Below are 26,640 nucleotides of genomic sequence, written 5' to 3' on the forward strand. Positions count from 1 at the left end.
CAGGTTTCTATATACCAAAAAAAAAAAAATTAGTTTTAATTGCTGATTTGGGTAAGCTAGCTGGGGTGGAAGAAGAAATTGTATTTAATATTCAACAGAATGAATGGAAAGATTCATAAATGCAAAATGGATATATTCAATAGTGACTGCCTGCAACTCATTTAACAGGATTATTAAGAAACAAAAGTTCCTATAAATTTGAATCCTGAATTTTAATGTATCTACTGACTTCTGTCAGAGGTGCTTTAATACTTTAAGGCATTGGTTAGTTATAAAAGCCTCACATTATGTCTGAGAGTGAGACAAATAATATGACCTTCATAAAAAAGAATAAACTGAGGCACAGAGTAAAAGTGGCTACTAGAAGTCCACAGGAACACACTAAAATTGAGAATATCTTGGATGAAATTGGAGGTCCCTGTGGATCATGTGTAGCTTCTCCTTTAGAACCCCATTTGGTTTTATCTCCTTTGTCTTCTTCCACCCCAAGCCTAAGTCCAGATGCTCTTCTGCTGGCCAGCATCAGTGGGCAGACTTTGGTGTCCCTGAGATGTATCTCTGTTTGAAGGCATTGCTTCCTGAAATATACCACAGCAATATGCAAACTCACAGAAATTACAGGCAAATAGAGTGTCAGGACCTGACTGTGTTCCTATGAAATATGTGCAAAACTAAGGATGGTTTCAGTGAAGGATTAGCTAAGCCCAGCATCCCAAGGAAGCAGAGCTTGCAAGGCAGTCTCCATGCTGATTCAATCACTGGCCTCTCTGCCAAGACTGTCAACAAAGGTGCCAATTAGTGCCAGTTGTGATGATGATTTTTGTGATGCCGGCACCTGTCCACTATGAACTGGACTGTGGCCACCCTCCCATTTCCCATTAGATGCTGAGCAGCTGTCAGGTGGTAGCAGAGCTGAATGATGTATTAGCTTCTGTGCACATCAGTAAATCAGACAGGCTGTATTGTATCTAAAATGCTTTTCATGTCAAATTATTTTAATCTCTCTTTAATAATACCACTGACTTAATTTCTTTGCTTTTACTGTGTTTTCTAGCTTATGGATTATTTATTCATATAATACCAAGTAATATTGTGTGACAAAACAAAACAAATTCAAATGCAAGTATAACAAGAATCTGAGCTGCAAGCAAAAATAATCACACTTGCAAAAATGTACTTACATTGCCTTTTATCGGCATTGGAGATATAAATTCTGTAATTATAAACCTATCTGACTTCCTGCATAAAGCCAGCTTGATGGACAGGGACCTGTATAGGGGAGTGTTTGCAATGGACATGTACAGTTTTTAATGTGTGCAAATTTGAATACTACGTATCAGTTCAGTTTGGAGCACAAAAGCAGCTTTTTATATGCAGATGAAAAACAGGTATGTATGCACACACGAGCAGAGATTCTGACCAGAAGATCACTCTACATGGGGGAGTTAGTGACCCAAACAGTCATTGCCCCAAACAGGCACAGGCCTGCGCTGTGCTATGCACACAACATGACCTTTAGGTCTTTGCTGTGCTGGGCACATCCTCTGTCGCCAGGATAAACTTGGCTGGATAACTGTAATGAAGCTGCCACTGGGTCTCAGCAACTGTGCTTCCTTGCCTTTATCTAAGACAGGAGCAACAAATTCCCATGTGTGTATCCTTTTTGTTGGACAGTAAAAATGATTAATGAAGGAAAACCTTACAGGAGCTCCAAAGACTGAAATATTTGGGTAACCTTTACATGGACAAGATCTGCACAGGATGCTGAGCCCTGCATGGAGGCCCATTTGATGGTGCATAACTCCAGCTTCCCAGCAACTGAAGGGATGTAAGATTATCTGTGCTAATCTCTTTTTCTTTAGAGTGTTAGCTGCAATGAATGGTATTTTAAGCTGTATTTCACAGCATATGAGTGTCCTTATTACTGGGATTACAATGAACCAGCAAGTCCTGGTGCAAAATCCTATGTGTGGGAATGTGTGCACTGCCCGTGATCTGTTATGCTTTGATGTCTCTTATGTGATCTTGCTTCAATATGACACCTTTCCATCAGCCACATCTTTTTTTTCATCTGCTGTCAATTTAATGAATATACTTCAGAGATACTTTCCTTTGAGAAGTTCTCATGATTCATAGGCCCAATATTTTACACACAACTCCTACTCTTCACCTTCCTCACTGAAGAAAGACTTAATGGAAATGCCCAACAACCACATTAGTTATTGAAGGTAAGTGAAGGAAGGATGTGTCTCCTAAAGTTCATTGTCAAACTGCTGTATTGGTTCATAAGATGTACTTGATTATTTTGGTAGTTTTCAAAAAAAGAATGACTGTGATCACCTAGTGGAAAAAAAATCCATTTCATAGAATAATAAGGACATATAACGTGTTCAAGGTTTTCCCCATGTTAAATTGTGTGTGACATGGTAAAAGCATTTTGCATAATCAAGAGTGAACTGAAAAGAGTTTAACAAACCCCACTGCTTTCATCTGATATATTGGACTCACTCTATGAGAAAGCCTGGAATTGTTTGTATGATTACACATTGAGTCTCTTTCTCAACACCCTGGATTTTCCTAATTAGTCATTCCCTAAACATGAGCTTCTAAAAAATGGATACAACAGCATATACTTTATTTTTTCATAGCAAAAATATAAATGGTCAAGAGTTCTTAGCAATACAAATTATAAAAATTCAGATATTTATATTGTGAATAACAATTAGGAACTGAAAACCCAGTTTTGTTTATTATTTTCTGTGGGCTGCGTATTTGATGACCGATATATTTGGTTAGGAAGCAGAAAAGAGCTATTTGTAGTCATTCCCGTTTCAAGGACTATTACCTAAATCACAAAGAACTTGATAGAAACATGTATCTAGTGGATTTTTTCTAGACACACAGAAAACATTAATTTTGGTAGGCATTTATGAAATGAACATCCATTAGGGATTTTTGTCTGTAGTTTTGCAAAACCTTTGAAGTTTCAAAATAGGTTGCACGTTGCCAATGCATTGAAAAACTATCCTACTTTATGGTTGCAAAACAAATGATGAAAAATACATTTACAGTCTTCAGTGAAAAATAAAAACACCTAAGGAAAAGGAAAAGAAAAAGATCAAGTATATACATACATACATATACATTCATTTGATACTGAAAACATATTTTGGATATGCTCATTTTCTCTCTCTTGACCAAAGCAGAATAGCTCTTCTCAGCTAGATGCTGCATGTAATGTATCATGGAGAAGTATTTTTATTCAATTATATTCTCTAGATAGTGTGGGAAAAAGATGTTTGGCATGATTTCTAATTGTGAGCTTGTCCAAATCCATGTAGGTCTACTTCAGCTAGCAATACTTCAAGCCTTCTTCTATCTTTTGGAATAATATAAAATGTTTTCTTTAATAATTATTAATATCTTTAATATCTAACTTGTAATAATACTAATACAGGTGCATATCTTATACTAAATTTTTTTATTTTTAAGCACAGGATTTGTTCAGTTGCTATAATAATATTTTACATGAGGGCCCTGGTGATGTTTTTTAGCATTAAAATACAACACTCAGTTCTAGAAGGTTTTTTCTCCCCTTATACCTATAAAAAGAAGAGTCTTCATGCAGGTAGTGATTTAAGCTAGCAGTTCTTATATTAATCAAATTGTTAATAACCTATGGGATATACTACAAATTCCTTTGCCTTCAAATAGTTCCATATCTTCAGGGACTTTCCAAAGCAGGATATATGCAATGTGTTGTGTGTTGGAATACATTATCTTTGCTGTTAGATTATTCAAACAGAAGCTGAAAAACCTCCTTTTGAGCAGTGCTGATGCAGTGCATTTTTTGTTGCAGTTCATGTATGTGGCAAAACTTATTGTACTGTGTACCTTCTGTTAACATATCTTTAAGACGTTTAAGACTAGAAAATATTAATGGAAAATGGGTCATATAAGCAGGAAAGAATGTTGTAAATATCCTGAGCCATACAGCATGTGTTGACTGGCTGGCTTAGGCTTTTGAAATCTAGACAGAATCCACAGCCTGATCATTAAAGCAGAAAGAGATTTATTCTGTATAGTTTCATCATCTTGTTACAATCTTAGGAAGGAAGAGGGAACCTTGTGTCATTTTCAGTTCTTGTTTAATATCTTCTTCACAGGAAAATTCTGCCAGGATATTAAACTCATCTGTTCTTTTGGATAATAAGGATGTAATGTACCATTTTGACCTTTCCAAGTGCTGTGTTTCCAATTGCTGTTCATTAGATTTTTTTTTTCTTGATTAAAGTCTCACTAACCTGTAGAAATAGAATGAAAGAAGACCTAGTCAAGACACAGCACATCAAGCATGATCAAAACAAAACCACACAATTGTATAGCTCAAGGGCTATAACAGATATTAACACTTTGTGTGCTGTATCATCGCTGTGTTCACTCACAACAAAAGAAGCTAAAACAATGTTTATTTAAATTTTTCACATGCTAATGCAGAGTCACAAGCTGAAGAGCTTTTATTTGGTTGAAAGTTTAATCATGAGAATAAGAAAGACTCTATTTCTGGGATCCTGCAGAAAAGTTTCTGAGATGAAGTCATAAGAGAACTGAATTATAACCCTCAAATGGAAATGTAATTAAATGATAAAATATATATGACTGAGGGCCAGATTCTGTTGACCTTTTTAATTTTTATTGATTTAGATTCTTGAATTCAGAAATACATATTAAGAGCAGAAAAAGTTATACATTATTGTCTAGTCTAACCTCCTGCATGGTCCCAAAATACCAGCCTCTGCAGCTTCTGTATGAGATGTTGGATATCTTTCTGACCGATAGAGATTGCTCCAATGGTTTAAAGCTCTCATTGTTAATTTGTTGAGGGGGGAACAGACTGGAATTCTTGGCTCCAGCTAATTACACATTCCTTACTCCTGAATTAGAGAGCTCTTAACTGTCAAAAATCCTTTTTGCCTGCAGGTACCTGAAGGCTGTAGTCAAGTTACTTCTCAATCCTCTCTTGACTGAATCAATAGCTAAGAATTTATTTTGTGTTTCAGTATTGGTACATTTTCCCTAATTTTAAGAACTTTTTTCTGTACATCTTTTTGATTTTTCACAAACCATAGTGTCATATGGCTTTCCAGTAAGTTTCACAAATGTCGTGAATAAAAAATCTGTGCCAATGTCTGAATACTATTTACTTATTTACTCTTATGAAGATTACATTTGTCTTCAAATAGCATCCCACTCATAGTTCACATCCAACTTACATCTATAGTGACAATGTGTCCTCAAAACTATTACTTTTGTGGCTAAGTCGGGATTAAAACAGACTCAAACCAATATAAACTATTAATCAAACAAAAAAATAAGACACAAGCTGTCCCTTTGTATACAATTAAAAATAAGTTAGTACACTACTCCCTTGTGTTCACAATTTAATTCTGTTATCTGTAAGTGTCCATATTAATGGGACTTTAAACTGCAAGTTTAGCGCTTTAGGCTGGTTTCTACTTTCTTTTCAACAGCGAAGTGGTTTTGCCTACAGTTTAATCTCTGACCAGGAGAAGTGCCCAGCCTTGGTACTGATGTTGTAGAATTACATACACACTTGGTGGTGATAAAATGACTGCTAATGGTGCTCCTGAGAGAGAATAACTCAGCATTGGTGTCGATGTTATGAATGCCTCCTGAGAGACTGGTCTATCTATCAGAGTAATTTCTTAACTGTTGTTTACTTTTCCTGTCTGTGTAGATCAGTAAGTGTTTTAAAAGCCCTAGGTAAGAATCTCTCTATTAGCACTTATGAAATGAAAAGACACAATAGGAAAAACATATTGTTGTAACAGAGGAAACTGCCTAGTCTGGGCAGTGAATTTCTTTTAAGTGGTTTGTAACACACCCATAAGCATTAAGAGATGAACATGGGGATGCAATGACAGGTAACAATTCACATGATTCTCTGTAGGAAAACAGAGATTAGTATCATCAAGAAGAGCAATAGCCTAAAGTTCTGTGTATAACACACCTCCTTAGATACATTTTTTTCCTGAGCCTGAACATTAGTATTGATGAAAAATACATTTTCCTAGAAAAGACACAGAACTCCTACAAGTAGTTTTAGCTGCAGATTATACCAGTTGGTTTCTGCTATAATGCTGGGTCCCAGGAGAAGGCAAGTCATCAATCAGGAAGGGTTTACAATGAAGCTAGATACTGTACTATTTTCTCACTTTCAATTCATATAGACAGCTCAGTATCAAAAGGAAGTAGCAATGCCAAAGCAAGTAATTTAAGAACCTTTCAGAGATCTAGTATTCATATGGATACACATGGGGTTTGCCAGGCACATGTACACACACATATAGTCACCAAAATGTGAATTTACAACCTTTTCTAGTGTCTACATATTTGAAATAGCAGTGTGGCACATCACCATCCACTGTCCTGTTCTGCCTGGGGTTGCCTTCAAGGGCATTCTTATAAGAGGCACTAAAGATTACATGTATGAACTAATTATGTAGTCTAACCTCAAGTAACCACACAAACCATGAGAACCTCCTGCTGAACCTAGAGATTCCTTGGGGGAAGTATTTCTCCTCTTTCTTGATAAACTGCAATCCTTGGCATGCTTTCCTAACAGGACAGTACATGGATAAAAAAACGGAACTCCCCAGCACTGTGCATGGCTACTTTGCCCATCTACATGTGGTAATCTGAATCTGTTTAAGGATCATGAAAGTATTGTTTTAAGTTATAAAACCAGCCACCCATACAATGGAGCCATATGGCTCTTCCTCTTCTCAGATTGAGATTGCTGTCAGTTACCTTATTCAAAGTGCTACATGGAGAATTACACAAACACATTTTATCAACAGCAGGACTAGGCACTTTGCCTTTTTTCCTAATATTAAGCCTACATAAACTTCAGCATAATTGATTTTATGTTTTGTTTTCATGGAACTGTGAAAACAAAGTCCACAGAATAACAAATACCATTCAAAATGAGAAGGAAGAAAGAGTGAAGTCTAATTAAACAATTGTGTAAAATCGAGATGTGTCATTTCGACAACAGTAATTAATGACAGCTTTACTTTTGGAAGATTCTGACTTTTACTTTGGAAAGTAAAATTTAGGTAGAAAACTCAGTTTTCTTGCCAGGTCCTTGAAGAAAGGACAGGGATTTTACATGAGAGGAAATCTCATTGTGTTTATGAAACATTTTTTGTGCCCCTAAATATTTACCAGTAAGATAAACCCATGAAAACTAATTTAATTTTATTAATGGATTATAACATTGAGGTTTTTCTTATTTTTCCTTCCCCCCCCCCTTTTTTTTTCCTTCTGATTTCTTTTCTGCCTTTTAAAATTTTGGGTTTTTTTGAAATTTTCTCAAAGATTAGGTAGCTCAGCCTTTTCTCTTAAAACATTAACTATACATGTATCCTATAGGACTGAGCTTTCCCGGTAGCTGGATAGATTTCCTGGTAGCAAGAAGACATACCCAATTTACATATCCAATTTTTGTTTGAAGTTAGATGTCAAGCAAGTTTCTTAAGACTCAATTCTCCAAATCCCACTTTATGCTTGCTTGGAAAGCCACTAGATACTCGTATTTACTTTTATTTGATGCAAATTTACTTTATTTTTAATAAGCAATGAAGCAGTCCATGATCACTGACCCCTTTTGATAAAAGACAAGTCTTTTAATTCCTGCTGGGTACTTGCTAACCTTGCAGTACTCATCAAAGTGGCATGCAGGTACACCTTATGAATACTGGTAGTCAAACTGCACAATAATGATGAAATAAACTTGGCTACTTAAAACACAAATGAATAAGAATTCCAAGGTACACTTGCAATTCTACAAATATTATTCATAAGTTTTTCACAAAAAATGTGGCTTTAATATTCACAAATAAAAATTCAAACAACAACAACAAAGGTAAGAACCTGAAGAGATCCTACTAATGGTGGCTGTGATTGTCCATACTTTGCATTTTGTGAAATTAGGAAGAACTCTTTTTATCCTTGCATGAAGTACAAATAACATTCTGCAACAGAGACTAATTTCCAAGTTTTGAGATGATCCAAGGTTTGAGATGCTCTATGCCAGTATTGTGGCTGCTACAATCTCCCAGATCAGAAATCAAAGGTATTTTTTTCACTCATGTTTGTGTCCTGCTAGCCTGTCACACTCCAGGATGGCACATGGGTATGTGCAGACACCCACAGCCAGAGCAGCATTCTCAACTCCTACATTCATTTCATATCAACAATGAAAGAGGTTCAGGCCTTACTTTTGTGACCTTGCTCAGGTGAGTAAGTAACTCAGGGTGACAATATCTGGAAAGATATTAATTACATGACAGTAGAATAATAAAAGCAAGGGCCAAATGTCCTACTGTATAAACTATAAATACAAATGCACTGTACTATGTAAATTCTAGTGTCAAGATGATGGCCGTAATACAATATGATTTGATATTGTTTTCTAAGACCTTTTTGGCAAGAGTAAAGGTAAAGAAAAAGTAGATTCTCCCTGAATTATGTCAGTTTATGGGTTATTTAAAATTATTAATATTAAAAGTCACAACCACTAGAAATAGCTTTTTGTCCTGTTGGAGGCAAAGAATAGATCCCCATCAGCTGAAATTTGCACATTATTCAACATGGCAAGAGCTACTTTCCTTTACCCCAGGGTTAAAGGGTTGTCTGTCAAAATTACATTCTGTTGTAAGAAGGGAAATAGGTGAATATTGACAATAGGATTCAAGGCACATTTTTTATACTGCCTAGAATTTTGGATTTCTTATGACAGGGTAGGAATGAAAGCTAACCCTGTATATTTGCATAGACAAGAAGTAATTATTTTGATAATTTTGAGTTGTATGAAAATTCTAATGCACAGACCTAAAATTTAATATATAACCTAACAACAAATTTGAAAGACTTCCTTTATTCTTACAGAGTATAATGAAATTCATTTTTTCCAGAAATTAATAACATGAAAATAGAACATGAAAAGAACTTATTAAAACAATTGAAATTGTATGTAGGTGTATTTTACTGATTTTATTTTTTATTGTTTTGTAGCCATTTCAAAGCATCAAACATTTTTATGTGGACAATTCCAGTCTTCTCTGAAACTTACTTATAATTTGCTTCCCAGCCAAATAGATATGTGGAATCAAAAAAAATATTGAATGTACACTGAATACCTGTCACAACTGTGTGTAAAGTGAGGCAGAATTCAGAGGAAATATTACTGTTTCCCTGTCATCTTGCCAAAGGCAACACCTGGTGAGCATCTCAGGCTCTGAAGAAGTGCTGGTTCAGGGACATCACTGACAGCTCCAATTTGCAGTTCCCAATCCACTACCTTTAGGAGCAGAGGCTGCAGGACTCCCCCCTCACTAGGCAGGTTGACCTGGAGCACTTAGTTCCTTGATCTCCTGCTGTGGTCCTGGAGAAGTTCCAACAACTTTTGGAGCCCCTGGCATGAGGTTGGGAGCTGTGGCTGGAGTGTGACTTGAGAAAAGAAAGACTGAAAGCCCTTAAACCCCGACTTAATTATGGATTGTCCTACTGGGATCTGTACAGCCTAAAACCACAGCACAAAACAGAAGAGGCAGAACTTCCAAGATCACTGCTTGTGCCCTGGGTCCTCAGCACCAACACCTACATCCTCATTCTCATTCTTTCCCAACTTCTCAGTGCTCTCCAGCAGCTCTGTATTTAATCTCTTCCGGAAAAAACACTGTCCAAAAATAAACTATGGAAAAGAATTTCAAATTTCATTCCCTGAGCACTATGGTTTAAGCAGTTTGCTCATTGTTATAGCTTTATTTTGTACAATGGAATATTCTGTATATTTGCATTCTGTATTACATATATATGCACTGCAAATATGACAGACAGCAATTCCAGGTCTGTGCTAAAACATTTAACAGTTATTAAACACTTTGTCTCTGGTGCAGTGGGGTGCTAAAACTCTCTGTGTAGAAAAACCAAACAGATTTCAATGATAAGCTTATGTTTTATATTTCCTCAACTTTTTCTGGTATCAGATCCATATGCTCTTTTAAAGGGGTAAAATAAATATCCTTTTATTTCTCTGATTCTTAAGACTATGAAATCTCACTTGCCTCATCACATGTGCATCATCACACAGCTGCATCACGTGTGTAACATTGAACTGAAGGCTTGATTTCAAATCTCCTGAAGTTGGCGAGCATCCATGAGGGTTTGTGTTGGCTTGAATTTGATCATTGCTGTCCTTTGTGGTCATTATGCCAAAAAGTTACTGCGCCAAAAAGTCACTTCATTTCCAGTCCTGGATAAAGAACGCTAGTCATGTACCTAACATTGAAAGCGAAAAAATATCTACTAGGAGGTCAACAACAAAGAGTAAGGCTTTCCATTTTTTGTTAATCCAAACATTTATGTTTCTGATTTAGGGATTAGGGTTCAGCAGATGCCAACTGTTTACATTTCAGGAAATAGTACCTCTGGTATGTATGAAGGACTTGTCCTGAAGTGAGTCTGTTTGATCTCTGTAAATATTTGGAGGTGACGTGCTACTTTAATAGAATTAATAAAAATCATGGAGATTTTTATTGGTACACAGACTACACTCCACAGAACACCAATTAACTGACTCGATGTAGCCCATTTATTAAATTGTCTTCTGTACTCTCATATTTAGCATAGTATGATTTCAGAGACAAATCTTACAACCTATACAGCTTTGATAAGACCCACTGATGTGAACAGGATTGCTTAGCTTTTTTTATATTTTACTTTCTTTGTCTGTCTGACACTGGAACTTCCTTACAGGTATCAGTTCTTGGAGTTGTACACAATTACTCAGAGTACTGGTAGAGAAAGGAGCATCTCAGAAACCACAACAGGCAGTTATTCTTAAAGGCTGATGATTTAATGACATCTTTTATAGCTTATGGTAAGTCAAGCCTTTGCGGTTTTAGTAAAAAGCTTAAATGAGTTCTCATATTTATTTTTCAGGGTAATTACATATATCACTCTTAACTGTCCTTTGCTCAGATCAGGATCATTCAAATCTTTTTAAGTAAATGCCTAAATGTATTATTGTCTCCTCTTGTGTTGCCCTTCATTCTCCTTTTGTTCTTGACAAAATCAGTTTTGCTGTTCCTTTTTCAGATTCTCACAGAGAGCTAGTTGTGCCAATCATTTTCCATGTGATGGAAATATCTGCCCTTTTGTTGATAGGACAGGCATATGCAGTATGCTACTGAGGTACCTCTGAAGCATATACATTATATTCTCTAAGTGAATTATTTTCCATGGTATTGTAACACTTTACTCATTCTGCCAGCTGAATCCACATATACTGGGATGAGCTGAATGATTTTCTGCAGTTCACAAATATTTGTAAATTAACAGTTTTTTACTCAGAAGAATATTTAAGAGAATGCTAAACATACTACAATATTACAGAAAATATTTCTGGGGTACAGACTGAGTAGAAATTCTGAGAAAGAGGTCTGGACCACAAGAACAGCAGACATAGATAACATTTTTCTGTCTAATTCAGGATCTTTTTTTCCAGTGTCACTATATGATGCATTAGATGAGTCTGCAGAAGTCTCACGGTCCTTGTACCCTCTTCTGTGGTGCTCTGCAGAGATATAAGTCTTTCTTGTTTCATAGATACAGATCTCATAGAAAGTATTCAAAATACTTTCCACTCAACTACCAATTAAACAACCAGTCATAAAAAAAATCTTGCTCTCTGTACTGTGTCATTATTGTCATAACTTGAAAATATCTCTGGACCAAGGTTGATTGTAAGAAGTTAAAAAGCTGGATGAGACTGATAACAAGCAATAGGAATGAGTGGAAAGCCATATTAAAAGTCTAATATTCACGTAAAAGACAATACCACCTTGGTATTCATATAAAGTTTGAGGCTGAATATACTTTCATTGAGGTATGAGAATATGACTGAAAGTGAAATTTCAATATAGGAAGTACACAAAAATATAAGTAGGATAGATCTGAAAAGACAGTTAAGAAATTTCAGAGCTTATGTTAAAGTGGGCAACTGAGAAATAACTGATATGCAAACATGCATTTTGACAAAACATGGAAAGATGTACTTCAGAAATCTGGATTATAATATATATTCCTTGAATTTAAATTCATTGGATTCATAAATAATATTTAGAAGCCATTGTGTTCATCCCAATAGAAGCAGCTGCTCAATGCATAACAGATGTCCAAGAAACAGTGAACAGTTGAATGGGAAGCACAATTACAATATTAGATTGATTTATAGCCCAAAAATGTCCTTTAATCTGCATATAAAATACACGCAAAGTTCTAGTGGCTAAACTGTCAGTGCTCCCTATTGATGAAAATCTTACTATTAATTTAATTTTGAAACAAGCAAAACCAGAAGAGTTCAGAGGAAAACAATTTTTTTAAAAAATGCAAAATGAGCTTGAACAAGTCACTAAGCCTAATGACTAGCAAGCACTGAACTGAATTGCATCTAATACATATCATAAATATGTGTTTATGTGCAATGGGAACAACAATTATTCCTGTGAAAACATTACTCCCTAACCCGTCAATAAGAATGAACACAGCAAACCCCATTGTAATCTTCTAGAGGAACCTACTCTTCTTAACATTTCACACGAACTCTAAAACAATGTGACATTTTATAAAAAGGAAAAGTAAATTCTTCCCCTTTAAGACGAAAATGAGACATCAAATTCCTGAGCTAGGGGAGGAACTTTCTCTGTTGGCACAGTTATTATTTCCTAGGAACCTATTCCTACATTTGTAACCCGCTGATATTCCAAAGTTTTCACCTTAGCTTAGGTTTGGGACTGGTTATCCAACAGGCCATCTCTTCCTGGGTCCATAGCATCATTTGCAAGAAGTCCTCAGTTTACCAGTGTTAATTGCTTATTTCACCAAATCTACCATGCAAAAGTGAAAGGTGAATATATAGTGCACTCCCAACACACATCGTATTTATCCTGTGCTCCATTTCCTGAGAGATGAGCGTGGTTCATGCTAATGGTTTTAGTTTTTAACCCTTATAAAAGAGTGATTCCAACCTGTGTTATTTCTTACTTATATAAACACTAATAATTTGTTGCCTATTTTAATACTCTGGGATATGATGCGTTCATTACCAGCCTGTTACGTGACCACTGCTTAAAGGGAAGCAAACAAGCCAAAAGCTAGGTTCAGTTTGAAGGCTTTAACTTCATATAGGCATAAAATCTGTTACAAAATCTGTTGCCCGGGCAAGAAAATTTCCTGGGCTAACATCTAGCTTTCTGTTCATGTTTGGGCACAGGAATTTGCAGGAGCTGCTCCAAGTCATCGTGTTAAGTCTGCATTGTCACCTGATTTTGAAGCAACTGGTATTCCCTGAGCCTTTATGGGTACTTTCTATGCAAGCACTGTCATGAAAGCACAGTATCCTTTGCCCCTTGCCTGAATTTCAGTTGGACCTGCTTGGTAGCACCAGAGACACACAGTTTTTTATTTTTCAGAGAAAAAAAGTATTCCATCTTCTCTTGTTTTGTGTTTCCAACTTTCATTTCCATCTTGAGATTCCTCCCCTTCTAACTTTCTTAGTGCATTTGACTAGCGAATAGCTAAGAGAATTCAGTTGCTTGTACTCAGGAATTGCTGTCCTAACTGAAGCCTTTGAACCTGTAATTATCTTTTGAAAGTCCTTTACTGCACTTTGTTAAAAATAGTCATCTTAAAATGACATGTTTGGAAGTACATTAGAGGAGACATTCAGAGCCTACATCTGTGGAGATGCATATTAAATATTACTTTACAAGAGGATGAGTCAGATATGGCAATGCACTTTCTGAGCCCTTTCTAATAACCAATGGTGTAAAAGAAGGCTGCGTTCTCGCTCCAACCCTATTCACAGTCTTTTTCAGTGTGATGCTCCAAAGGGCCACGGCAGACCTCGATGATCAGCACAGTATCTACATTCGATACCGTACTGATGGAAGCCTTTTCAACGTATGGCGACTGAAGGCCCACACTAAGACCTCAAACCATCTTGTCCGGGAGCTGCTTTATGCTGATGATGCCGCCCTTGTGGCCCACACAGAAGCAGCTCTGCAGCATTTAACATCCTGCTTTGCAGACGCTGCTGAGCTCTTTGGGCTGGAAGTCAGTTTAAAGAAGACAGAAGTTCTCTATCAACCAGCATCTCAGGAAGTTTTCCATCATCCCCATATCACCATTGGCCAATCAGAACTCAAATCAGTCCAGCAGTTTAATTACCTAGGCAGCCTCATCTCCTTGGATGGTAAGATTGATGAAGAGATAGACAACAGGTTAGCAAAGGCATACAGTGCTTTCGGAAAGCTTCATAAAAGAGTTTGGGGAAATAAACACCTGAAGAAAAGTACAGAGACCAGTGTTTACAGAGCCATAGTGCTGTCTACTCTCTTATACGGATCTGAATCATGGGTCATCTACCGCCACCACCTGCGTCTCCTAGAACGCTTCCATCAATGCTGTCTCTGCACAATCCTAAACATCCACTGGTCAGATTATGTGACCAATACATCTGTTCTAGAACAAGCAGCAATCACAAGTATTGAGGCCATGTTGCTGAGAACACAGCTGCGCTGGGCAGGACACATCTCAAGGATGAAGGACCACCGCCTCCCTAAGATCCTGCTCTATGGTGAACTTGCCACTGGCTGCCGCAAGAGAGGAGCCCCAAAGAGAAGATACAAGGACTCCTTGAAACAACATCTCAGCCTTGGCCATATCGATCAACATAACTGGTCTACTCTGGCCTCCAACTGGGAGGTCTGGAGACACACCATCTATAACGCTGCTGATGCTTTTGAGAAAGCACGCAGGATCACTCTTGAGGAGAAACGACAATGCAGAAAGAATCGTGCCTTGCAGAATATACCACCTAAGGATTCTTTCTGCTGTGCCTTTTGCAACCAGACTTGTCTATCTTGTATTGGCCTTTTTAGCTACCAACGCGCTTGCAACAAACGTGAGTAGTGCCCCTCCCAAATCTTCGTTCACGAAGCCTAGCCATGAAATGAACAAGAGGATGAAAGTGCATGGACTGAATCTCCAGCCTGGATTAGAATTGTAACCACAATCTATTTATACTGTGTGCTGGTTCTGTCTGCTTAATTTTCTTCACAGTCCCATGAAGACTGGCATTATTAGGTTGCAAAAACCTATGTGCACATCTCATATCAACTCCACTGGAGCCATGATTAGCAAAGGTAGGGTAACAGAAAGGACAGGAAACTGCAGCTATGTGGGAGACAGGCATTTCAGAAGGGTATCTAAAAGACAAAATTGGGTTTACTGTTCCAGCAGTAGCAGCTCTGCTCCCTAAGTGAGACCTTGAAGAAAAAATCTATTTCTTTAATGGCTGGTCAACTGTGCATTACAGAAGACTTTGGAACTTCATGTGTTATTGCCCAATTTTAGACATTTTTTCACAGTGAAGTTCAAAAAAGACATTTTAATTCCAAACTCAGGAGACATCCTGTGCAATATATATGCATTATCAGAAAGACAGAAAGGAAGCAAGAAAGGTGGCAACACTAATTGGATTAAGAAATGTTAGGGGACTGAGGAAAACCATGAAGGGAGAGGAAGGTCTCTTTCAGTAGACTGGAAAGTAAAATGGAAAAGCTGGTAAAAATAAACATCTTTTTCTATAATCAGAAAAGGCTGCACTTCTCATATGGGACATTCAAAAAATAGGTCCTACTTTCTCAAATAGCAGAAGGAGAAGAAGTAGAATTATTGTATTACTTGCTGGGATGAATGAAGGGGTATAATTTTCTGCAAAAGCTTGGATCATACTGTGTAGTTGGCATCCCATCCAATTTCTTAAATTCAAAGAAGGTTTACAGAGAATACACCAAAACATCTGCCCTTTCTCTTTTCAGGGTGGGCTAGAAAGAAATCAAATACATTCTGTTGAGAATTCTGTGTTGAAATTTTGGCTTTGCCAGCTCAGCACAGCTATCATAGCCCTCAGAGGGTAATCTGGAAATCCACAGTGACTCCCTCTCTATGTATTTGTTTTGCTTGAATACAGTAGACTAGAACTCTCTATGGACGCTGCCCACGCTTAGTCTGTCATCTCAAGAGATCCCAAGAAAAGACCTGATATTCTGCAATACTTTGCTGCTGCAGCATTTTACTCTGTTTCAGTTGTGTTGGCCATTCCTACAGGTTGTTCTCAACAGAGTACTTATGGAGGGTGCAGCATTTACCAGATTCTCCATAATCTTGTTCAAGTTCAGAAAAACACGTAAAAAAAGTCAGTTTTTTTTCCTCTCATTTCACATATCAAGTCTAAGGAATGATTTATTCTTCTGGGAAATCCGTAGAACAGTACAAATACAGGAATTGAGTACTAACAGCCTTACAAACTTATTCCAACAAATGGTGCATCTAAACACAGCTGGGCAACAATTTGAAAGAGACATAATAATAAGAGAAAGGGGCAACTGAGGAAAACTATGAAGACTAGAAGGTTGTGAATGTAGGAGGGGGAAAAAATTTCTGGCCTGCAGAAGCATAAATAATAGTGATGAGGCATAAATCAAAAAGTAGCCACTTGATTTTCAGGTTGAGGTTACAGGACTGACAATTAGAAATTTATGTTTTTACTTCTATGTGGACTCTCATCTGACTGGAAGTTACCAAGGGACAAAAATGTTGTGCTTAAGATGCCTTTTAAAATGAAATCAAATTTCAAGGAGAGCTGTGATTTGAAATGCAACATTTATTTCTGCCTTTCAAGGCAGTGTTAGAAGAAGATCCCTCCATATCTTCCTCAATAGCTTTTACATTAGCACATCATCATATACTCAAGTGCAAAATTACTGTGACAGCAAAAGAGAAGGGATTCTTTTAATTTGCTTTGCTGTTTTGAACATCCAGTGACCTGCAAAATCTGGATAAAAGCCATTGGTTTATTCACTCACTAGACAGCTTTAGAAATATCTCTTTGCTTTTATAGCAGTGACGACTGCCCAGAGTTGTGAAATTTCGTGATTACTTCAGAATGTTAAGAATAAATATTGGCACCACTGATGTGCCTTGTATATGCTAACAATAGGTACAGAACTTACTGGATTTCATAATATTCACTTTTAACCTGGAGCAGACTTAAAATCTTATTCCATGGAAATAACAGAATGAATGGAAAGCAGTTAATAAGATTAAACCCACTGTGAAGCATAAAGCCATAGTTAATGACTTGTGATCTCACTCCCCCTGTCCCATTCAATGCACTTTCTTTGGTCTATGTAATACACATATATTCTTCTCATCTAGCAGTTCATGACCTTGTTTAGGTATTTAGTCTTTCCCTTAAAAACTCAGATTATGGTAACATTACTTTTTTCAACAGCAATGAAATGTATTATACATGTGTGAATCTAAAGAACAATATTAATTCTGAAATGGTATCTCTGTTTAATAAAAATGTTTATGTAAATCCAGTTTAATTTTCACATCTTTGTTTCAAGCACCCCAAAAGACGACTTATGCTGAAACCAGGGTATTATTTTAGCATGCTTACTCCTTCATCTGATAGTCTCTGATCTCTAACATCTGTATTGTGGTCCAATATCACAAAGCAAAATGTGTACTGTTCTTTCCTCAGCTGAGCCCCTTGCAGGATGTTTCAGGGTGTCTAATAGATGGAGACATTACTTCATTATACAAATATGAATCTCTGGGACTTAACTCCTATTTCAAGTGACAACAGAAACTGTTTAAATGTTTCTCATACTTAAAAAGATCTCCAATTCAATATTACTATTACGACAAGGTTCATACCAAACTCTTACTGAATAAATAACATATGCACTGTTATTGAATAAAAAGAGTTGCATATCTAAATAAAAGGAATTGAAATATTGTTTTAAAGACAATTGAGTCTTGAGTATTGTTTTAAAGACAGTACCACTTTATTAAATCATATGGTAGCTTATGCAAAATATTGCAATATATTAAAAAACCTAAGATTACAATAAGCTTTCCTTTAGGATGAATCTCCATACAATACACTGGTATTTATTTTTAGCTATTTTTTCTGTCTTCTCAATCCTGAGATTTATATAATAACCTGTAACTGGAGGAAAGTAAAACACAGAATTTACTTCAACCTGTGCAGATCAAAACCAGTGGCTGAAGTCTGCATGGATAGTTGGGAGAGCTATGTGGAGTTAGTACAATAACAGTGTGCTAAATTTTGCCACTCTTCTTCTAACTGGGACAAATTTTCAGACTATTCAAATTGCTATAACTCTCTTGGCACTAGTGCAATAAAGTTTGATTTTAAACCGATGAGAATTTGCTCCAATAGTAGTGTTGTGAAATGTCACTCTGTTTTGTCAATATCTTCTGAGCGTAATATTACTTGGTGTTAGGAATGATCACAATGTAACTATTAGGAATTGCATCGCGGCTGGCCTTGGTGGTATCTTTAAAAAGCAAGAGTTTTTTTCTGGCAATCCTCTTGTTTTCTTCGCTATTGTCAAAAAGACTCAAATTGAGCCAGCAGTGTGCCCTTGTGGCCAAGAAGGCCAATAGTAGCCTGGAGTGCATTAGGAAAAGCATTGCCAGGAGGTCGAGGGAGCTGATCCTGCCCCTCTACTAAGCCCTGGTGAGGCCTCACCTGGAGTGCTGTGTCCCGTTCTGGGCTCCTCTGCGCAATGTGCTCTAGGACAAACCCTGCTTGAGCAGGGAAGTTGGATCAGATGACTCACCGCGGTGCCTTCCAACCTTACCCATTCTGTGATTCTGTGAAATTCCTTCCTTCCCAAACCTGTTTATGTGTTTAAATCAAAGGAGATCACCTTTGCTGGAAAGGAAGATGGCAGTACGGTATAGAATCATAGAATCATAGTATCAGCTGGGTTGGAAGGGACCTCCGAGATCATCAAGTCCAACCCCTGATCCACTAGTAACCACCGTGGTTACTAGACCGTGGCACTAAGTGCCACATCCAGTCTCATCTTAAAAACCTCCAGGGATAGTAAATCCACCACTTCCCGGGGCAGCCCATTCCAATGTCTGATTACCCTCTCTGTAAAGAATTTCTTCCTAATATCTAACCTAAACCTTCCCTGGCACAGCTTGAGACCATGCCCTCTTGTCTTACTGATAGTTGCCTGGGAGAAGAGACCAACCCCCACCCAGCTACAACCTCCTTTCAGGGAGCTGTAGAGAGTGATGAGGTCTCCCCCGAGCCTCCTCTTCTCCAGTCTGAACAACCCCAGCTCCCTCAGCCTCTCCTCACAGGACCTGTGCTCAAGTCACTTCCCCAGCCTCACTGCTCTTCTCTGGACCTGCTCCAGCACCTCAATGTCCTTCCTGAACTGAGGGGCCCAGAACTGGATACAGTACTCGAGGTGTGGCCTTGCCAGTGCTGAGTCCAGGGGAAGAATTACTTCCCTGGACCTGTTGGCCACACTGTTCCTGATCCAGGCCAGGATGCCATTGGTCTAATCCTTCTGTGAGAGAAGCTGAGATCTGCACTTCGGGAAACTTTCAACCCTACAGGAATGGAGGTCTAATGCAAGAGTCTGGTATACAGTGGAAGTCTTTCAGTCACTCATACCCCACTCCATGTCTGGAGAAAAACCCAGAAGGAACTGTGTTGAATTTGCCTCTACATTTCAGAATAGTCAGAGAGGAAGGAGGGATGAGCAAGGGCACACTCTGCCCAGATTAATGGTTGTCAAGTCTACTCATGGACCTGTCAAATGTAACTATGCAAAGTCTTCCAAAAGCAGGAAGCGGATTTGATACCAAAGGCTACATACAGGCAGCAGCTCTTAACTCGGAGCTTATGTAAGTGCATATATATACGACAGAAGCCACTACTTAAACCAGCCTGGCAACAATTCTCCTTTTGAACTGTGGTATGTCTCCAGAGATCCTTATTCAATTATTAATGCATCTGCTGCTAATTTCATCATGCAGAGTGTGAATTTGTCTTTCCACATCGAGCTCTAAGGAAGTTTGTAAGAAATATAGAACTTGTCAGCACATAAGAGTCAACACATTACTGCTGTGCTGCAGCCATTTATAACGAAACTAAAATGAGCACTCACTTGTTTGGCATTAATTTAATGTCCCACTTAGCTCCTATCAGACGTAAATAGCTGCTTCATCCATTTAAGCATTTCTGTTCATGCACATAATGAAGTACTCTGTACCTGTCAAGTAAGCAGAATTCATAACTGAAATAAGAAATGGATGAGGAAATTCAATGTTCTTAATATTAAGCCTCTACAGGGGTAGCATCAGACTTTTTTTCTGGCCTCTGTAAGATTCACCTTTTATCCCACTCTTCAGAGACCATATGAAGACATGACACGTACACACGTTAGTATGCCAAAAATGTTTGTGAAAGGAATATCTGTTCAACTGATAGCACAATTAACAAAAGCTGTAGTTGTTGAACACATGCTATTACAAAATAAATTAGCTAGCCAACCTCTTGGTATTTAAATGTTTTTTATGTTCTCTATTTTAGAAAAATGTTTTATTTTAAACAGCATTCTAGTTGTGATCATCCTCTCGAGGAAATTTTTATGAGAATGAATCGAGGTAATGACTACTATTAGTCACTGTCATTAGCATAAAACATTAGAAAAGACAATATTTATAACAGGCTATGACATGACAATTAAAATATGACTTTCTATCACTTGTGTATGCTTTGGCTACAGCTGGTTGCTATTTTCTAAAGTTAAACTGATAGAAGTCTGGAAATGGTATATTTAATAGCATGTTCATCATCAGATCTAATTGTTTTCCACCACAGGGTATGAAGCTTTATGTCCTCTGTCAACCCAAAACAAACAGCCATACTGCTTAATGGCTCTTCAATTAATGTTTATGGTGCTACTTTTATAATCTAAGTTATATGAAAAAAAAACAAAGCCTCCAAGAAGCAATTTAAGAACTTCAGAAGCTTAATGGGACTTCAACCAATACCAAAAACTACTACAACATATGTAAGGTCCCATACTTGAGGATGTGAAACAGAAGACACTAAAAAGACGTTAAAAAGACATTAGAAAATAGAAATAGAAGACACTAGAAAATTCTTCCAGCACAGTGGTATAACTGCCAGAGGAAGGGAGAACAGACCTTCTGTTCATGTAAGAAAAGGTGGTTGAGGGACTTCAGGTTGGCTGCCTTGCAATTGCTGTTCCTGCTGGGTTAAAACAGAGAAGACCTGTTCATCTTAAGTCATGTAAAGGCCAGACTCTGTTGCTCAAATTGCAAGGTTATTCCCCTGAGGGTGATTTGCCCTCAGCAACCTAGATGCTTGCTACCTACTCATAATTCTTTCCCCTATTTAGCAGAGTTTATGCTGATTAAAAGGAAAGAACAGTACAAAGACAGGGTTCTCTGTAACTGCCTTGGTGCACATTAATTTTTGTCTCACCCTTTCGTACGAAACTTCTAGAAAGCAATGTAAAACTACTGTAAATATGTTTTTACTGGAGAGCTGTCATTGTTCTGCATTATGAAAGTAAATGATTTCTGGCTTGGGCTGTTAACTGTATGTAGCAGTAATATATTCATTTAAAGCTTCCCATCATAATTCAGGCACCTTGATTTCTGGCTTTTAGTGATGCATTACAAGCCTTTACTTCTCTGACACTCAAGTAATTAACGATTGACACTCCTCAGTCCCCAAAAGTAGCTGGACAGAATTAGACAAGAAAGAATCAGGGGTGGTGAAAATTTCTCTTCTGAAAATGCACATTTTTTCACACTATAAACTCTGATTGAAATTCATTGCAGCAAATATATTTTAATAGAACTGCTGTTACTCTGCCTCTCCTCCCAGTTTCCTAGGAGTTTTTGTAGATCAACATGATGTTCGGAAACAGGCAAAAAATGCTCTGCAAAGTTTAAAGGCTGTCAAGCCTTCTTGGCAAATTCCCTCCAAGAGCACAGCTGAGAAATGACAAACCTATCACCTGACTGGCTGGTGTTTAAACCTGATTGCTTTTGATTAGGAAGCAATGAACCTTCCCTTCTGCAGTTTATTCTGTGTTTCATCAGCATGTCTTCACTGAAAATTATGCAGTTGAACTGATTTGAATTTGATTCGTGTAACCTACAGTTTTATTATTTATTATTTGTTTTACTGCACATTTAGGAGAATGTCAGGATAGTTACGGACTTACTTTTATTTCACATGTATTATTGCTTGACATTTAAAACAAATACAATAATAATATATGCCTGTATTGCAGTTACTCCCTTGTTGTACATTGCTCCATGTGTACTCACACTCTACTTCCTCTCTGCTCCAGTGAGAAGAATAGGATGAAAGCAATCCTGCTTACTCAAGGACAAAGTACTGTGTCCCCAGCAGGTGAGCTGAGCTAGAAGTTATTGTGAACTGCAACAGCTAACATCTTTAATGGAAAACTCCTGTATTAAATCCTATGCTAGAGACTGTGATATTTCAACAGCCAGCGCTGAGGAGGAGCGCTGCCACCAGAGGTGCATGCATTAAACAATGAATTGCTTTTTCAGTGTCATCAGGCTTCATGAGTTGCAAATGTGAATGCTCTGGGAAGCTTAGTACGCTTTCATCTTCTGACAGCCTTTCAATTATATGTCCTTTCACATTATTACATAACTTCCAATGTTCTGCACTGTGGACTTCAGTAATAAAAATTCATTTCATGTCTGAAGAACACAACTTCTTTGGTCAGTCAGTTTAAATGTACAGGGGAGGAGTGCACTTGACCAAAAACAAATGCTGAGCAGAGTCAGCTGGTCAGGTCAATAAAAGCTAAAAATATTTGACTTTGAGAGAAAAGAGTTCAGGACACAGCCTAAAGGCTAGATTCAGCCCTGACTAAACTGTAGCAGTGTTATAAGGAGAGATTAGTTACTCAAACTTACATGTTACATCTGTATCTACAGAACTTGCCAGTAAGGTCTGGGAATAACTGGCACCCTAATATCTTTATTACTAGTATGGTTCACAGTGTCTTATGTCTATTAGCTTCAGGCTGAGTATCCTCCTACATTTAATCTTATCTATCTTGAGAAAAAATGCATATACTTACATAATTTATCTCCTCATTTACTTACCTGATTTCGGAGATCCTCATTATAGTGTAAGAGTACAGCAACATATCCCAGTCTTTAGGGATGCTTTTAGGAAAATAAAGGAGGCTCACTTCAGCTGCAATTCCAGATATTAGTAAAACATTAGTGTAATATATGCATCTTCAGTAGTTCTCTGGCTTTCATTCATACCAGCTGGCTGTCTCAAAATCTATAATATATTCATTTCCACAGTATAATGATATATCTTTACATATCTTTATCCATCTGTATAAAGATGCAAGAGGAGAAGTACAAAAAATATGTTTTGGGTCAGGACATATAGATCTTGCATGCCAGTGACGACTCCTGATTTTTGAGAACCTGAAGTTAAGGCTAGTGAAACCTGAAGGCTGTCAGTGCTTCTGAAAACAAAAGTATGTCTTCAGTGCTCAAATACAGATGGAAGTGTCTGATCTACCTTTTGAAAATGTTGAAGGTTATCAACAGAAGTGCCTTCTCCTAAACAAATATTTTACTAAACAAACAATTCAACAACAAAGCCAGTGGAGGAAAGAATTAGCAAAGGTTACAGATGTACAGAAAACCCACTTCTTGAAGTGAAGCCTTGAATGGTCTGTGCAAGGCTCTTGTGCATTGGGCTGTGCTTCTCTATGCCCACTTTTCAACTTCTTGCTCCACAACAGAGCACTGGGCACAGAACAGGCTTATCTCAAACTCCAAAGACTAGCATATGTGTCAAGCCTTGTGTTCTTTCAGCTTTAACACAATTTAATTAATTATATGATATGACATGATACACACAATCTGTAGCTTTTAATGAAAGTAGTTCTCTCAACTGAAATTTAAAACTTTTGTCCCTTAGAAGCTTAATTATTAAGGTTGCGATTAACTTCGCCCAATCTCAGTTACCTAAAAGACAGCTACATAGTCTACACTAGGTATTTAGTCACATTTTATAAACAGGGAGTTTCATCCCGTTTGGTTTGTTTGACATATATCTGAAAAGGGGCTAAATTGTCCTTTGGACCAGAATTGAGTATATGTGCATATATGTATACACATATATACACACACACGCGTGTGCACGTATATACATATACAGCTGAAAAACAAGAAAATCAGAAAACGCAAGGAAGTCACGGAAGCAGATGAACCTTGGTATTTTGCTATAAGTCCTGGCTTGCTCAGGACGTGGAAAAATCAAGACTTCCCTTTCTTCCTCTATAGATTTTTGTTAAACTTCTAGAAACCTAGTAGGGTCTTCCAACTTCCTGGAACACTTTATCACTTATTAAAACCTGTAGTTACCAACTGAAAAAGAATCACTACTCTCAAGTTTCCAAGAATACTAAGTTATTGTCTTTAGGCAAAGAGTGAAAATGATCACCTATTTCCAAGTCTTAACTGGAAGCCATCTTAGGAAACTTAGTCCAATTGCTAGGAGTTTGGGCTATAAGTAAAGGTATTTTAGTTCTGATGAACAGCATTCTGTGTGATACAGAGCAAACAGCTTCCCCCTTCTTGTTCCATTTGCCATGTGCAAAGCACAAATAATAATAAATAAAAACATTTCTAAGAGCCCTAGATTACTATTTACAAAGTGTTAACAGATTTAACTATAATCTAAGTAAACCCTTAAGAAACCTGCATATTCTCACCTGTTTCTTATCTCACTCACAGCCTACTTACAACTGGAGTGTGAATACTGTCACCTAGGGTTTATTTCCAGCTCTAGCTAGGAGAAGAAATCTTGAAAAATACACTGATTTTTTTTCCTCAAGTCTAGAATCGTGTTAGGCTTTAATAGCTTTTGGCTGCATTTTTTTAGCTCTTTCTCTGCAGACAAAAATCTACATCTAAAGCAGGGCATAGTTTAAAATATCACCACTTGCAAGAGCAAATCCAAAAACAGTGGGGGCAAAAAAAGTGTCACCACTTTCAGAACACATGATGACAGGGAATGGGGTTCTACATGAGGGCTTCATGCTGCTCTGCAGTGCAGACTAAGGTTCAGGTCTGCTTTCTGGTGTGCAGTCAGGAGGAGCAAGGGAAGGATTGTGGAGGTCCCTGAGGTATGGGAAGTGAAGGTGTGTACAGCTGCAGTGTGACTCCACATTAGCTATTGATATTACTTTTGTTACTCAGCTGAAACCTTCTAGATGTCACTATCTACCATGAACAAAGGCTTACAATGGTCTTTTGTTTCACAAGCTGTTTGCTGAAGAAACAAGCTGATTTCTAATAACTAAATTCAGTAATTGTATTTTTGTATGACATTATGTCTCTATATAAACTTACTTTAGAAAAATACAACTCAGTATTTAGTGAGGAAGATTTAGGAAATGCTAGATTTATAATTTTCAATATAATTAGATTATTTTCTTTAGTATATACAGGAGGACACAGACTTTAATTACAGGATGCCTTCCTACCCTTCTCTCCACAAGACCTAACTCATTCTGGATACAAGACTGAATTAAATATTTGTATGTGTCTTACACTCTAGTGGTCTGACTCTTTTTTGTTTACTCTTTTTCATCCAAATAGTTGCTGGTGTAGATTTATTTAATGTCTTACAGATTTTCATTGTCCATAGTTTGTTGCAACAGTGTTACAGTAAATGAACCCTATAAACATTAATAAATGTATGTTCACAGTAGTGCAGTGAAGATATCAATATTTTCATAGATCAACAAGTGGAGAACAGATCAAAAAAACCCAGAATCTGCAAAATCTGGTTTTAACATGACCTTCTCAATGAGCTAACTCATAACAAGTGGAGATGATTTCTTCAAATATTTGGCTTTTTAAAAAATTATTTGTATGTTCAACATACTGCACAAATATAGTTTACTTATTATTATGTTACTTCTGTGAGAAAGATTATTAAAGATTATATATCTCTATGACAGAAAAAGAGTGTAAGAACTTAGATGCATTATCCTGTCTCAAAGTAACATGCACCACAGGTATCTCTGTATGAGCTCTTTTCCAATGGCAAACATAAGGAGAACTAGTTTAAAATAATCCTGTTTTTTGCAGACTGAGGTGATCTAATTAGTCATATTTGACATAAACTAAAAACATATAGAAAAATACCACAGCTCACCTGATAGACTGGAAGATCACTTTAAGTCTGAGTGGTAGCCTGAGGTCCAAAACTCAGGGCTGTGGAGAGTCCCAACCTGAGGCTCAGTCCTTCAGAACAGAGTGATTTATTGCAAATGATGTTGAGCACTCTCAGTTCCCTGAACACCATTCAAAAGGTACAGTACTTCCCTAAGGCTCCAAAAATCTGAAAATCAAGATAAAGTTGGGTAGACATATTCAATGAAAAACAAAATTAGTTGTCGCATTAATATTTTAGCTTAAATGACTTATGTAGCTTCACACAGCATCTCTGTGACACAGGGATAGTTTGGATGACAGAAAACTCTTGGAAGACATTACCTTCCAAATTCTGCATGCTATGAGATAAAGCAG

General features: G+C 37.3%; 1 protein-coding gene across 26 annotated transcripts in view; it reads right to left on the reverse strand.

The window, feature by feature from the left end:
* Window positions 1–4,055: 4,055 nt before the first annotated feature.
* Window positions 4,056–26,640, reverse strand: part of KHDRBS2 (KH RNA binding domain containing, signal transduction associated 2) — a 380,194-nt gene continuing 357,609 nt past the window's right edge. For 14 of the 26 annotated variants that reach the window (XR_003536310.1, XR_003536309.1, XR_003536308.1 and 11 more), the window contains 4 exons: window positions 26,267–26,452; window positions 21,205–23,272; window positions 20,160–20,264; window positions 7,330–10,880 (listed from right to left, as the gene is read on the reverse strand). The gene's annotated coding sequence lies outside the window, so the exon portion shown is untranslated. Of the gene's footprint in view, window positions 4,305–7,329; window positions 10,881–16,581; window positions 17,732–20,159; window positions 23,273–26,266; window positions 26,453–26,640 lie in introns of those variants that run through there. The other 12 variants (XR_003536300.1, XR_003536299.1, XR_003536288.1 and 9 more) reach the window with 12 other exon arrangements.

Source organism: Neopelma chrysocephalum, unplaced genomic scaffold, assembly GCF_003984885.1.
Source record: "Neopelma chrysocephalum unplaced genomic scaffold, ASM398488v2 Primary Assembly neopelma1_104, whole genome shotgun sequence".
NCBI classification, from domain to species: domain Eukaryota; kingdom Metazoa; phylum Chordata; class Aves; order Passeriformes; family Pipridae; genus Neopelma; species Neopelma chrysocephalum.